The following is a 6,379-nucleotide window of genomic DNA, read 5'->3' on the forward strand; positions in this document are numbered from 1 at the left end:
CTTGTCGATTTTGTTGATTTTTTCGAAGAACCAGCTCCTAGTTTTGTTGATCTTTTGGATTGTTTGTTTAGTCTCTATGTCATTTAGTTCTGCTCTGATCTTGATGATTTCGTTCCTTCTTCTTGCCCTAGGCTTTGTTTGTTGTTGTTCTTCTAGTTCTTGTAGCATTGTGGTTAGGTTTTTTATTTGAGATTCTTCTAGCCTTTTCAGATATGCCTGTATTGCTATAAACTTCCCTCTCAGGACTGCTTTTGCTGTGTCCCACAGGTTTTGGGTTGTTGTGTGCTCATTATCATTAGTTTCTAGAAATTTCTTGATTGCTTCTTTGATGTCATTGTTAACCCATTCATTATTTAATAGCATGTTATTCAATCTCCATGAGTTTGGGTGTCTTTGATTTTTTCCTCTGAGGTTGATTTCTAGTTTCAAGGCATTGTGATCTGAAAAGATGCTTGATATGATTTCAATTTTCTTGAATTTGTTGAGGCTTGTTTTGTGACCTATCATGTGGTCTATCTTTGAAAATGTCCCATGTGCACTTGAAAAGAATGTATATTTTGCTTCTTTGGGGTGAAAAGTTCTATATATATCAGTTAGATTCATGTGGTTTAGTGTGTTGTTCAATGCCTGTATATCCTTGGTGTTTCTTTGCTTTGATGATCTGTCTATTGTTGATAATGGAGTGTTGAAGTCCCCTACTATGAGTGTGTTGTTGTTGATATCCTTCTTGTGGTCTTCTAGTATTTGCTTTATGTATTTGGGTGCTCCTATGTTGGGTGCATATATGTTTATCAAAGTCATATCTTCTTGATGGATTGTTCCTTTAAGTATTATGAAATGTCCTTCTTTGTCTCTTTTTATTGTCCTTGCTTTGAAATCCATTTTGTCTGATATGAGAACTGCTACCTCGGCTTTTTTTTCCGGTCCGTTTGCTTGGAATATTTTTTTATATCCCTTTACTTTCAGTCTGTGTAAATCTTTTGTTTTGAGGTGTGTTTCTTGTAGACAGCAAATATGTGGGTCCTGTTTTCTTATCCATTCCGTTACCCTATGTCTTTTAATTGGAGCATTTAATCCATTTACATTTAAGGTTATTATTGACGTGTATTTACTCATTTCCCTTCGTACCTCTGTTCCTCTCCTCTCTTGTTTTTTCCTTCTTTTTTCTTAGAACAGTCCCTTTAGCATCTCTTGCAATGCTGGTTTGGTGGAGATGTATTCTTTCAGTCTTCCTTTGTCTGAGAAACTCCTTATTTCACCTTCTATTTTGAATGAGAGCCTTGCTGGGTAGAGTATTCTTGGTTGTAGGCCTTTGTTTTTCATTGCTTGAAATATTTTTGACCATTCCCTTCTGGCTTGTAATGTTTCTGTTGAGAAATCAGTTGATAGCCTTATCGGAGCTCCCTTGTATGTTATTTGCTGCTTTTCTCTTGCTGCTTTTAGGATTCTCTCTTTGTCTTGGAATGTTGCCATTTTAACTATGATGTGCCTTGGAGTGGGTTTTTGGGGGTTCCTCTTGATTGGAACTCTCAGTGCTTCTTGGACTTGCATAGCTTTTCCTCTCATCAGGTTCGGAAAATTTTCTGTCACTATTTCTCCTATCAGATTTTCAATTCCATGTTCCTTTTCTTCTTCCTCTCGTATTCCGATGATCCTTAAATTATTTTTCCTAATGCTATCCTGTAATTCCCTTACATCTTGTTCATATTTTTTCAATCGTTTTTCATTTTGCTGTATTGTCTGGGAGTTTTTCTCTACATTATCTTCTAACTCACTAATCCGATCCTCTGCTTCGTTTAGTCTGCTTTTGACTGATTCTACTGTGTTTTTCAGTTCAGAGATTGTATTCTTAAGTTCTTCCTGGTTCTTGTTAACAATTTCTATGTCTTTTTTTATGCTGGTGTAGTTCTCTGCAAGTTCCCTGTAATTTTCTTGGAGCTGCTGGTAACTTCCTTGAAGGTTGTCATAGTTGATTTTAAGGATGTCGAGTATATTGAGCTTCTTTACCACCATTGTTTTGAATTCCATGTCTGACATTTGGGCTATGTCTATTTCGTCTATCTCTCTTTCTGAGGATTCCTCTTTTCTTTTCATTGAGGGGTTATTTTTGCGTCTTACCATGTTGGATTCTTTTTGTTTTTATTTATTTATTTATTTATTTATTTATTTATTTATTTATTTATTTTTGGGGGGAGGGTAGTCTGCTTTGACTTCCCTCCTTTGTGGTGTAATATTCTTTATCGAAGGTCTGGGAGTTTCAGTGGTGCAGTCTCTTTGATATCCTGAGCCTGATGGTCTTGAGTTACCCTTTATGTCGTTTGTTTATGCTGTTCGGTTATATTTCAGATGTTCTTTGATAGGATCTTCCTTCTGGCTACTTGGTTGAGAGTCACTCTATCTGCTTTGTCTTGAGTTCTTTTGTGGATATGCTGTTAAAGACATAAACACACAGCCCAGGCAGGAGACCCACACCCTCAGAAAGTATCCCCCACTCTATCCTGCTATCGTTAGCCAACTAGCCCGTATTAATATAAATGTAAAGAGATTTGAGCTTTTATACTATAAGAAGAATAGATAAGAGTTGTTTTGGGGGAGGAAAAATATAATTTTTGATAGAGGGGTTGATAGATTAATAATAGTTGAGACTGTGCAAGCCAGTTAGTAATATTTACATTGTATGTTAAGAAAAATAGAAGAAAAGGATAGAAAAATACATAGTATAGTAAGAAAGTGGGATTGTATTGTATTTGGGTTTATATAGTAATTATATTGTATTATTTAAAGTGATTGGGGGGCTAAGCTAGACACACAAACAAATAAACCACTATTAAAGAGAAAGGATGAGAAGGAGAGGTTATATGCAACACGTTAGAGATAAAGTTTGTTATTATTGGAAGAGGTGAAGGAAAACACCCCCCCCAAAAAAATCCCCAAGAAAATAGAAGAAGGAAAAGAAGAGAGAAAGAGAAGAAAATAAAAAATTTACCACAAACCCCCCCCAAAAAAACCCCAAAGGGGAAGAAAGAAAGGAACAAAGAAAGATAGAAAAGAAAGGATAAAGAAGAAAGAAAGAAAAAAGAGAGAAAAAAAATTGAAAGGAAAAAAAGAAAAAATATATATATATATCTATATACCCCCCAAAAAAACCCCCAAAAAAAACCCAGGAAAAGAATAAAGAAAGAAGGAAAGAAAAGAAATAATTAAGAAGAATGAAAGAACAAGGGAGAAAAAATTTGGGAGAAAAAAATTTGGAAAAAAAAAAAAGCGATGTTTTTATTCCGTTTTAGCCTTGGTGTGTTGCCTTCTTTTTCTGGGTCCGCAGCTGGTCTAGTGTGGCAGGTCAGAGGTTCTTGTTTTTTGCAGGACTGGTGTGCGCCCCCAGTTGCCGCTATGGTGCGCGCCCGCGGTTGCCGGTACGGCGCGCTCCCTTGCTGCTTGCTGTAGCCAGTTGAGGTGCCCTTGCGCGCAAGCCCCTGCGCGCTCGGGCGGCCCAAGAGTTTGCCCCGTGGTTGGAGTCCACTGCTGCCGGGCCACGGTGGTTCCCCGTTCACGCCGAGGTGTCTCTGCCCGCGCGGGCGGCCGGAGCGCTTTCCCCGGGATTGGCTCCTGCTTTCGCTGGGGCGCAAAGGTTCCCCGTTCGCGCCGAGGTGACCCTGCCCGCGCGGGCGGCCCGATCGCTTTCCCCGGGATTGGCTCCTGCTTTCGCTGGGCCACGGCGGTTCCCCGTTCGCGTCGAGGTGACCCTGCCCGCGCGGGCGGCCCGAGCGCTTTCCCCTGGATTGGCTCCTGCTTTCGCTGGGCCGCGGCGGTTCCCCGTTCGCGCCGAGGTGACCCTGCCTGCGCAGGCGGCCCGAGAGCTCCCACTGACCCCGGGCTGAGGTGCTTTCGCGCTCGCGCGCTGTCCCGTGCCCTCAGTCCCGCTGAGCCGAGCTCCGGGAGTTGGTCTCTCGCCTCTTAGGGCAGGGCCAGGGACACTTGTGCTCAGTGGAATCGAGCGTCCGTGGGTCGCCGCCTCCCGCTGTTCCCGTGCTGCAGCTGCCCACCTTCCCTCACCCGTCTGGGCGGGCACAAACAGAGCCTGCGCTTGTGGTCTGCTTTCCGGCCTGGGGCCCTGCGCCCACGGGAGCTGTCTAGGGGTGTCTGTGCACAGTCCTCTGCGTGTTCAGTGGGCCCTCCCTGTGCCCGTTGGGGCATTGATCTTATGTCCGTTGGGGAGTGTCCGAGGGACGCCTGGACTCACGGCCCCGCGCGCCTGGGCCAGTGAATGAGAGCACTTCCCTATGTGCGCCCCCGCGACCCAATGGTAGGGTTGAGGAGTGGATGAGCGGGCCTCTGCGCCTGGGCTCCTCCAGAACGGCCTACCACCCCCAAACTTTCCTCCTGTCTCCACCATCCACTAGAGAAAAATATAAAGGAGAATTATGTTCTCACTTGCCCGGCAGCACGCTGTCTCCTGTCCTTCAGCGCCAATGCCACTTGGTCGAGTCCCGTCTCTGCCAGCGGGCGGAGATCCGCTCTCTCCCTGACTCCTCTCTGGGGTAGCCTGTGGTCACCAAAAATCCTTTGTGTGCTTCCCGCCGCAGCTCGGGCAGCCGCCCCAGTCAGGAATCCCGTTTCGTCCCCTTTTTCTCCGCTATCCTCACTAAACAGGTTGTTTCCAGATGGATTTTCTCTAATCCAGCAGTGCCTTGGCTCAACTCCCGCCAATGTCCAGCTGCTCACTGAGATGTTCTGTCTGCAATTAGACCAAACTGCAGACGGGTCTCCGGAGCCTAAAACCGCAACCTCTCCTCACTCCTCCGCCATCTTACCTCTACCTGAGCATCTTTTCATATGCATGTTGGCTATCTGTATGTCTTGGGGAAATGTCTTTTTCACCTTCTATCCCCATTTTTCTATTGGATTGCTCTTTTTGTTGTTGTTGTTATGTTGTATGAGTTTTCTATATATTAAATCAATGAAACAGAATAGAGAACCCAAAAATAAGCCTTTGCTTATATGGTCAGCTAATTTATGACTAAGGAGGTAAACGTGTACACTGGAGTAATGCCCGTTTCTTCAACAAGTGGTGTTGGGAAAACAGGACAGATACATTGAAGAATATACAAAAATAAACTCATTGCAAAAACATATAAAACTAAACTCAAAATAGTTCAAAAACTTAAATTAAGACTGTAAATCATGAATAGTATTATTATATAGAATATGTAGTAATATTATGCTGTTGTTATTGTTTCTTTGTTTTGTTGTTTGTTTACTTATTTTTAGAGAGAGGGTAAAGGAGGGGTAGAAAGAGAGGGAGAGAAACATAGATGTGATAGAGTAACATTAATTGATTACCTCTTGCATGTGTCCTGGCCAGGGACCAAACCTGCAACTCAGGTGTGTGCCCTTACTGGAAATTCAACTGGCTTTGCGCAATGAAACCCAACCAACTGAACCACACTGCTCAGGTCTATGTTTTAATGAAGAAACCTAGAAATACCTGTAACACAGTATTTAACCAACAAAGCTCTGCATATTTTTCTAATCAGCTTCAAAATAATGGGCTTCTTTTTTTCTTTTCTGTTTAGCTTTTTGTAGGACTGTCAAAGCAAGTTAGATTAAATTTATCATCTCTTCAAATATCTAACCTATAGAAATTTTAGTATCGATTTAGGAACTCAATGAAGTGCCTCAGTGAGCTGTGCTTCTCTGTTTCCCATGATTCTCTGGTGGACAGTGAAAGCTGAAAGTTGATACAAAGCAGCAAGTCTGGGAACAGCTCCAAATTTCTACCTACTTTAGTATGTGTCTTTTCTCAGAGCTTTGCCTTCTCTCTTCTGAGCTGTTTTCCTTTCAGAGATAGTTTCCTTTTCTCTTACTCTATTACTTTTCCCTCTCTCAGAGGCCTACCTACACTATTCTCTGATGAGTATCTAAGTCCAAAGACTAGTGTCTACTTAACAGACTTATTTACTTACTCCCCAGATTCTTTCTGCTCCCCTTGACTCTTTCCTAAGCTCTTGCTATATATTTTGTTTCTATCTTACTACTTACCTGGAATTTGAATGGTGACTTTTACTAATGGAAAGGCACAAAAATATGAACTTGTATTTGTCTTAAGGCAAGAGTCAGATATGTAAAATTTACTTTGTATCATATCTGCCATTAAATTTATGATGGGTTTCTAGATGTCTAGATAATGATAATGAAGGTGAAGAATGTTAAGCAAGATAGAGGAATTTTAATCATTTTTCATTTCTGTTATGTTAGAAGTGTTTTGAAAAGGCACTCTGAAATGTATTTAAAATTTACTTTTTTTAACTTTGTCTTTTATATTTAATCTTTATTTTATTTTTTACATTACCTTTTAGTTCCATTATACCTCCCTCCTCTC

This window comes from Furipterus horrens, unplaced genomic scaffold (genome assembly GCF_987537825.1).
Source record: "Furipterus horrens unplaced genomic scaffold, mFurHor1.1.pri manual_scaffold_3, whole genome shotgun sequence".
NCBI classification, from domain to species: domain Eukaryota; kingdom Metazoa; phylum Chordata; class Mammalia; order Chiroptera; family Furipteridae; genus Furipterus; species Furipterus horrens.